Genomic DNA, 9237 nt, shown 5'->3' on the forward strand with positions numbered 1-9237 from the left:
TTTTGGATTACCTTCCCATTTAGGTTACCACAGAGTATTGAGATTTCCCTGTGCTCTACAGTAGGTTCTCATTAGTTATCTATTTTTTACATAGTATCAGTAGTGTATATATGTCAATCCCAATCTCCCAATTCATCCCACTCCCCCCCCTTCACATTCTGGTATCCGTAAGTCGGTTCTCTACGTCTTATAGAGGCTTATTTAAAGGCAGACACTGAGACACTGGGTCCTGGAGTCGAAGACCTCAGGAAGGGGGGTAGAGGGGGATGCAAGCACCATGGTCCACTTCCCCATCGTCCCATCACACCTTCACTCAATGTTTGTAGTGTGTGTTGGCACAGGGGTGTCAACAACACGAAACTGCAGATAAGTGAGAAGTTAGGAACTTTTGCAAAGATAACCCTGAATGGGTCCTATGCTATCGGAGGCGTATTTATGGGGCTGGGAGTGTGATGTGGAAAGTATGGGTGAGGAATAGTGTCCGGGAGGGCTAAGCGGGGGAGGTGCCCATTGAGTGTGTCCTGAAGAACGGTGAACATGTCCTGGCAGAGAGAACAAAGAAGAAATAGAAGGAAGGGCAGGTGCGCAACAGAAACAGGTGAGAGAGGAGAGGAGGGGTGTCATCCTGCGGCTGGCCCTGGGAGGTGGGGAGGGATGGTGAAAGGCAGCCTGGGGAGGGAATCAGAATTGAGGAGTGATGCCATACTGGTTACCATAGCAACCGCACCCGGGAGGAAGGAAGCGTGGGGAAAGGGCTGCGCAGGAGAAGCAGAATTCATGACAAAGTGACCTTGCCCTGGACCTGTCCTCCTGGGCAAGGGAGGGAACCTCTGCTCCTCGGCTTTCCCAGGGGAATCTTTTGTTTGTTTACCTGAAGCCACTTGCAGGGTGGAGACACTCAGGGAAGAGGGGCTGGGGGGAGTCAACATGGGATAAGGGGTTGTCGTGGACCTGGAGATGATCATGCTCAGTGAGGTGAGCCAGACAAACAACAACAAGTATCTTATGATATCACCTATGTATGGAATCTAAAATAATGATACAAATGTGTTGTCAAATGAACTTATTGACAAAACAGAAACAGACCCACAGACATAACAAACTTATGGCGTTTACCAAAGGGGAAGGGGAGGTGTAAATTAGGAGATTGGGATTAACATATACACACTGCTATATATAAAATAGATAATCAACGAGGACCTACTGTATAGCATGGGGAACTATACTTAATATTTTGTAAGAACCTGTAAGGGAAAAGAATTTGGAAAAGAATATACATGTATGTATAACTGAATCACTTTGCTGTACACCTGAAACTAACACACATTGTAAATCAACTACACTTAATTTAAAAAAATTTACCCTGTGATTCGCTCATGCTTCCCCACCTTTGGACAGACCACAGGGTTGTTAAGTTCCCCCAGTGGCATTTTCCATTGCAGGCGAGTTTGTGAACTAAGCCTTTTCTTCCCAGGAGTAATAGGAGCCTTTCCCCTTTTCAGGTTAGGGGCACATCCTTTCGCCTGTGAACACGTGAGCCCACCTGGTGATCATGGTCATCGCAGCCTGGGAGTCCAGAGCAGAGCCAGTTCCTGGGAACGATGATGAATAAACTGAACGTCCCCAAGTGTGTGCCTTTCCATCCGGCACTTTTGTTGGAAAAAAAACCCCACTGCCTCTGTGCCCAACATTCTCTTTTGATTTGCTCATATATGATTCCATGGGCACTAAAAATGCAAACAAAAATAGACTAGGTGAATGGTATGAAATGCAGGGAATGGTGCCACTCAGGAAATAGTTTGTGGGAAAAGAGGTCCTTGGGGCCTTTGGCAAGCTTGCTAAAATTCAGGGGCACATTTAACCAAGGGAGTTGGAGGTTGAGGCCAAGTTACTTCAAGGCGGTCCCAATCCTAGCTGCCAGCCCAGAAGATCTGGGCAGATACATACTTGGGGGAGAGACTTTGAGCCTGCGAATAACTCACCTTCAGTCTGTCCCTCCAATAATAAGAAATAGCATTTTAATGTATTTTTCTCATTTGGGGTTCGTGACACCCTGTACGTGGAGGACACGGTGCTATCCCCATTTAATAGCTGGGGAAACAGAGGCTAAGGGAACAGAGGCAGCCTTGCTCAGCCCAGGAGCTGGCAGACAGTGGATCCTGAATGTGGATTTATAGCTTCTGAGCCAGCACACCCAGGGGCTCCTAGTGACACTACTTTCCTTCTGGGGGAGCTTTTGAAGCCTCTTCAGCTATGGTCACTGAGTGGTGAGAACTATCAGATTGTGGGGAGTCCCTGGGAAGAAGGTGCTGAAAGAGGGGGGGCATGGTAGTTTGGGGGTGGGGAGCTGGGTGAGGCTCTGTGAGCCCAGAGGCCACTAGCGGAGGGTCTTCCGCAGTCAGCGACTGCAAAGCACATCCCGAAACCAGCCTCCAGCTGAGGACCAATGCAAATTCATTTAATTGAAAAATGCTAGCATCTTACGGCAGGAGCAGAGATGTATGCAAGAGTCCGAGACAAGAAAAGGCAAAGGGAAACAACAAGCTTAGCATCCTTGGTATCACACGTCCACTCCAATCCCCTTAAGAGTTGTTTACCATTTTAATGTCAGCATTGATTGACCAATTCAACAGGAGTTTCCTCGCAGAACCGGTGATTTCAGGCCGGTCACAAGCCCGTCAGTTTTGTCTCCACCAGCCCCGGATGGGTTTGCAGGTCTCCCTGGAGACTGGCAGTCACGACATCCTCCTAGTCCTAAAGGACTCTCTCTCTCTTGATTTCTCTTTGGCTTTTATCACTACTTGAAGGTGAAATATTTTATAGAACGTTATGTACAGTATGATTCCATTTCTTTAAAAACACGACACGGTAAAGTGACCCATAAATGCACAGAAACTATCTGGGAAACTCTGCTAACTGGTTCCCTCCACAAGGGGGAGGGGTGCTGATTGGGGAGGGGTGCTTTGACTTTTTATTTTATATGTTTTATTCTATGATTTTTTAAATGCTTGAATTACTTTCACCATTAAAAAATATGTTACGCAATAAAACTAAAAGGGTGACTAAATATTTAAAAATGAATAAATTAAAATTTAAAATACAAAACTCTGGTTTGAATGTTTTTCATTTAGATTTCAGAAAATTACAAAGTCCTTCTCTGAGTGTCTTATGATATAGACACTCGGGTTCCCAGGAGCACGTCCAGGTCAGTGTTCTGTATCCAGGTTGGGGATTTCCTGAGTTAAATTGTTTAGAAAATGAGCTCTTTTATGTGTCTGTGCTCTGAGGACTTAAAACTAACTTTGATCTATTCCCCCTGCCCCCTCTGCCCCAGCCATGTGGATGAACTAAGAGGCATCCTTATGCAAAGGATGCAATTTGAAATGGCCCTGTGGTCTGGTCCACTTCTCAATATAGGAATTTTGACTGGCTGGGACCTGCCAACTGCAACCAAAACACACCAAATGTGAGAATATGAGCCTAATGGGAGATCCCAGGACATAATTTTCGGTAGGAGGCGGTTGGCTACCAAAGATCAAAATCAATGGACTCTGTAAAAGTACTATTTTCTTCCCAGAACAAAGGTACAAATATTGTGTGTTCATCTCACTAATTAACAGTTTAAAGAAAAAAAGAGTTTTTCGCAGCCTGATATACTTCTTTAACTCTATCCTCTGCAATAATTCCAGAATTTGCCCATTTCCTGCATAACTGTTAATGCAAACAAGCATTTTGTTCTAGGAGATGACAATGCCACAGCAGTGCCATGCCTTACTCTAAAGAACCCAATGGGACAAATCTGTTGGGGACAAGAGTCCATCATCCACAGCTGGGACACATGCCGCACACAAGCTCTCAGTGACCAGCCACAGTGTACAGGCACCTTTATCTGACATTCAATCCCAGGCATTGCTTGAAGGGCTTTGGACACATGCAACCATTTACTCAACCAGGCAATGAATTTTTATGCTTGAGGAAATGCTGCTTAAGTAACTTATCCAAGGTTTCCAGCTAAAAAAAGGGGACAGAATGGACACTCCGACCCAGGAAAGCTGACTTGGAGACCATACTCTGTGTTGAAACCTTCATATCTCTCTTAATTCTCTCCCCACTCTGTATATATGTACATCAAAAACTCAAAAGTGATAATGCACTGTGGTGTCCTAAATGGGAGGGAAATACAAAAGGGAGGGGATATATGTATATGTATGGCTGATTCATTGCTGTGCAGTGGAAGCTAACACAACACTGTAAAGCAGCTATACTCCAATAAAGATTAATTAACAAAATAAACTGCGATTTAAGAAGTTAAAAAAAAGAACAAACTCAAAAGTGAAAACAAAATAAAGCCACCGGCTGCATGTTTGAATGACACACAGTGAGAAAACTTCTTGGAGATTTAAACGATTGAGATCCATGGCATGCAGTGCGAGGATGCCTGGTAGAGCTGTCACCTTCAATAGCTTGGAAATTGCTGGCTGAAATTGTAGCTGCAGTGGAAGCAGTTGATAATAGGAGAGTCTTGTTGTGCGTTTGTTGCTGTAAGTGGTATTTATTTGTCAAGGTATTGGAGAGAATAAGGGGAGAGGGATGAGAGAGAGAGATTGCAGAGAGAGGGAGAAGTCTCAGGAAAGAATAACTGCTTTGCAAGCAGAAACACACAAACAAACAGAGAAGTCTAAAAATTTGTAGCTTTAGATGGTGGGAAAAACCAATTGCTAGGTAGCTCCCATATTAAGGCATGTGTCTGAGAAAAGGCCATGAATGACAAAGACCTGATAAAACCTCTGCAGGCTACAAGGAGCCAAGACAAAACCTCACTACCAGATTGTTGATGAACTCCCCATGTCTTGCTCCAGGCCACTCCAGTGCAGCCTGTAAGTTCAGAGGGAAAATCTGGCAGCAAGAAATCAAAGAAAGACAGCAAATTTGAGAAGTATCTCAAAAAGAATGTGAAGTATGGTTATTGACACAGAATTGTCTGGAAAATACTGAATTCCCCCAATTCTAATACACTTTTATTTCCCCACATTTTAGCATCTATCAAATAAGGAACAGACGTCAGTGTATAATTGGCTTTTTTTTTTTCATTTTCTTAGTGGTACATAAAATAATGATGATTCTTACAACAGATGACAGGGCAGGATTATCTAAGGGAACTGTGTAGAAAGCAAAGCAAAACAAGAGCAAAAGCAAAAAAGAACAAGCCTAGCACTAGAATAAAAATGTTTTTGACTGTATTGACTGGGTTGCAAAGCTGTGTGCCCTCCGACACCCACGTCCAAGGGGCCCAGGGAGAGGATGGAAAGGGCAGAACCTCCCAGGACAGAGAACGTGTCCCAGAAAGCTGCCCCGAGGCTTTTGCAGATGCTGGAGCAGCCACATGGGCCAGATTGCATGACCCGTGGCAGCAAACTGCCCTAAGAGAATTTACACAGAGCTAAGTGGGTGTGAGTCATTGAGCAATTCTTTTCACTTACATCACTAAAAGGCCCCTGCGTGTTTTAAGTCCAAGCACAGCATTTTTTCCCCTAAATTCAAACCTCTGCACTTGAACCCAGTCATATCACCCAGTCAACAACTCAGGGTCTAGAGTGGGCAGCAAACTCAGCGACAGTGTGTTGGTGTCTGAAGGGAAAAGCCTCATTTGCAGGTAACATCTGCTGGCCGGGCTTGGGCCTCCAGAGAGCACTTTTCATGGAGGCCATTAAACATACAAATGGTTCCTAAACTCCAGCTTATTTTGTGTTTCTCCTCAGCAAGCCAGAATCATCAGATGCTTTCTCTGTTCAGCAACACTGGACATGGAGGCAGGTGAGTGCTAAATTGGCAGATGCTTACTCTGAAGAATAAACCCCTACAGAAAAGCCCAGTCGTTACCTTTGTGGATTTTCCTATCATGTTTTGAGGGTTTATTCAAAATATAGAAAATGTATTTTTGCATTTTTTGAATGATGCTAGATTCATTTGCATGACAGTTTCATTAAATATGAATAATTTTCTTGTACATTCTCCCCCTCCGTCCCAACACAAAAATTACTGCACAGTCATTCAACTCAGAATAGGGAAATGTCAAAACAAATTTCAGGATCCAGGATCATTTGCACTGCCTGTGAATTAACTATTTTTAGCCTAAGCATAAGACTTATTTTTAGAGGCTGAAGTCAGCTGATGTAGCCTTGTTCGTGTGACCCAACTGAGAGATGAAGTTGGCTGTGATCATGGGCCCAAGTACATACATTCTAACTTAGTTTATTTAATGCAAGAGATGCCTGACGACCAACGGTAGCATTTGTTTGAAGTTTTCAGAACTCACAAAGGATTTTCCCCTTTTAATTGTCTTTAAACTTGAAGCAGACTTAGATTAACTTCCAAAAGATTGGAGATCTCTCTTTTAATGCAGTAGCTAAACTCCATTCAAGATGATTTTGGGTCTTGGCGTGATTGTTAACGGGACCTTAGAAATCATCCTGGAAACATCGTTCGATTCCCCTTTCACGTTGTGTCAAGAGTTGTCCTCACTGACTTTCATGTGTGTTTTGTAAACGCAGATTGATTTTATCAGGACCTCTTCTTACGGAGTTGTTAACATGCTTTTATTTCTTTTGGAAAGATGATGTATTAACTAATCTAAAAGTGGAAGTAGAATCAACTGTGTTCTCAACAAAGTGATAGTCCATACTCCAATTTCATTTTATTTTACTTCATTTCATTGATTCTTATTTACAGGGGAGACTAGACACCTCCCCAGGCATGAGGATTCTAAATTAGTCGTTGAATGTGAGCATCATCTCAAACTCCAGGTCGATGTCATCCTAAATCAGTCCAGACTAAAGCTCATTCAAGCTAAATGACATGTCTCATAACTGGTTTTTATCTTCTTTGCTTATGAAAGCATCTTTTAAAGATGTATGAGTGAGAAGAGAAATGAGCAGAGCAAGAATCTAAAGACATCAGGGAAGACAGCCAAGAGAAGAATTAACCAAAACCATGAACTCATACATTTTTTCCTTGATAGTTTTGATTAGTTTGTAGGAGCTGAACACCTTTGCAATTTAGGGTGATTAGAAAATGACTGCTCCACTTTATCACAAAAGATGATTTCTAGTTAATTTCACACTATGGATCTTCAGTTTTATGAACAACATATAGTTTTTTATATGTACATATCTTTATCTATCTACTTATTTATTTATTTATTTGGTTTACCAAGTCTTAGTTGCGGCAGGCGGGCTCCTTAGTTGTGTCATGCGGACTCTTAGTTGCGGCATGCATGTGGGATCTAGTTCCTTGACCAGGGATTGAACCCGGGGCCCCTGCATTGGGAGCACATATTCTTAACCACTGTGCCACCAGGGTGCCAACAACATATAGTTTTAAAACATCATTTTTTAGCCCTTTTTCTTTGGCCTCATATCCCTTACTTAGTAGTTACTTCCCCAGCTTGAGTATGGTTAAATTCATTATTTTATTTCTATAATTTGGAGGATGTTGGATTTCATACAATCGATGTGTAAATAAATCCCTGCCCCACCATTTGCCAGGTGAATGAAATAGGAATAACAATGCTTACCTCATGGAACTGGCTGAAAGAGTTACTGGTATGATGTAAGGAAATCCCTAGCACACACAATGTCTGGTAGACAGCTGTCTTTCACAAATGTGTGTTGAATTAGAAAATCTCTTCATGAGATTATTGAAGATTCTGTAACCAAGGTTACAGACTCAGATCACATAATTAAGTGCTGGAGACAGGATTTGAACCCAGGTTCTACGGCATTGTTCCAACCACCTTTATGGGCCCAAAGATGTCAAGCCAAAACAATAATAAAACGTACACAATAATGTATTATATGTATTATGCTTATAACACTGTATTCTAGAATTAAAATTTTCTAGGAGAGTCAAAGTTAAATGTTCTCACTAAAAAGAAAAAAGATAATTATGTGAGGTGATGGAGGTCTTAAATAGCTAGATAGGAGGAATCCTTTCATAAGTTATACATATTAAGTGATCACAATGTATATTTTCATATCTTACAATTTTATGTGCTTACTGTACCTCAATAAACTTTTTAAAAAAACCCTTAAAAATAATAAAACCATCCAAATGTTTCCCATCACATTTGACATAATATTCTACCTTGTCGCCCAGATTTACACAGCTCTACACGCCTCCCCTTGCTACTGCTCCAAATTCATCCCACAGTAGCCACAAGCCAGCCACTGACACGCCAGCCATATGGGCTTTTTGTATGTGGAATTCCGTGTTTCCGAGGTAAGGGCTTCATACTTGGAGGTGCTCCCAGCCTGGCATCCTCTTTCCAATGGCATTCACACTGCAGGTTCCTTCCCATCACTCAGAAATCAGAGACAGCTTTCTGGCCAGACGGTTCCAACCAAACGGTTCCATCCCCTTCTTACCAGGTAACACCATCTTTTAGCTTTCTGATCAATGAATGAAGGGCATTATTTATGTATTGATTCACTTACTTCCTCTCTGTCTGACTTGAGAGGATGTATATTCCCCAAGAGTATGTTTTCTCATTCAACATTATTTTTTCAGTTCTGGGTACAGAGGAGTGGCTGATGCTGAGAAACCACTCCAAAAAAATGTGTTGAATTGAGAAATGTGAGGCAGTTATTTGAACAGCATACAAAAAAGTAATTTGGTAAGAATGCACAATTTGCATGTTAAATCTACCTTCATTCTTTACTTATTAGTACATTAAAATTAAAGTAAGTTTTGTAGTGAATTTGATCACAAACACATGTAAATGTGAGGCACGTAATTATATAACAGTACAGCATTGTGTGGTGGTTTTAAACGCTTTAAGATCTTTTTTTATTATCCTCATCAAAATGGAAACACAAAATGAAACAGTACTCATGGGGAACTCACAGAACTTAGGAAGGTATCTATGGATTTCAGGTTTTATTAACCTACTGCACAAGTGTTGAAGAAGTTGCACGGGTTCAGATGCGCTTCTGGGTGCAGGTCTGTGAGATTGGTGGTGATCTTGGGACCCCTTGATTCCTTGAGAGGCCTGAACCAAGGAGCATGTCATTTTCTCCTTCAGCATCTTAATGAAATCATCTGAGTGCAAAGTTATTCCCCTCTTTGATAGAAGAGTTTAGTACAGTTAGGAATTTTGCTAATTGCCAGGACTGAAGTCTAGGTTTCCTGACTCAATCATAAATACCTATGCCAATAACTTACTTTCTGATAAAAGCAGAT

The 9237-nt window shown here is 41.9% G+C and overlaps 1 long non-coding RNA gene across 1 annotated transcript; it reads left to right on the forward strand.

Annotated features, from left to right (window-relative positions):
• Positions 1-5599: 5599 nt before the first annotated feature.
• On the forward strand, positions 5600-8194 carry LOC133096702 (uncharacterized). The gene is made up of 3 exons (XR_009701804.1): positions 5600-5653; positions 5760-5814; positions 8155-8194. It is a non-coding gene; the product is annotated as an uncharacterized LOC133096702 (long non-coding RNA).
• The last annotated feature ends 1043 nt before the right edge of the window (positions 8195-9237 follow it).

This window comes from Eubalaena glacialis, chromosome 8 (assembly GCF_028564815.1).
Source record: "Eubalaena glacialis isolate mEubGla1 chromosome 8, mEubGla1.1.hap2.+ XY, whole genome shotgun sequence".
In the NCBI taxonomy this organism is placed as follows: domain Eukaryota; kingdom Metazoa; phylum Chordata; class Mammalia; order Artiodactyla; family Balaenidae; genus Eubalaena; species Eubalaena glacialis.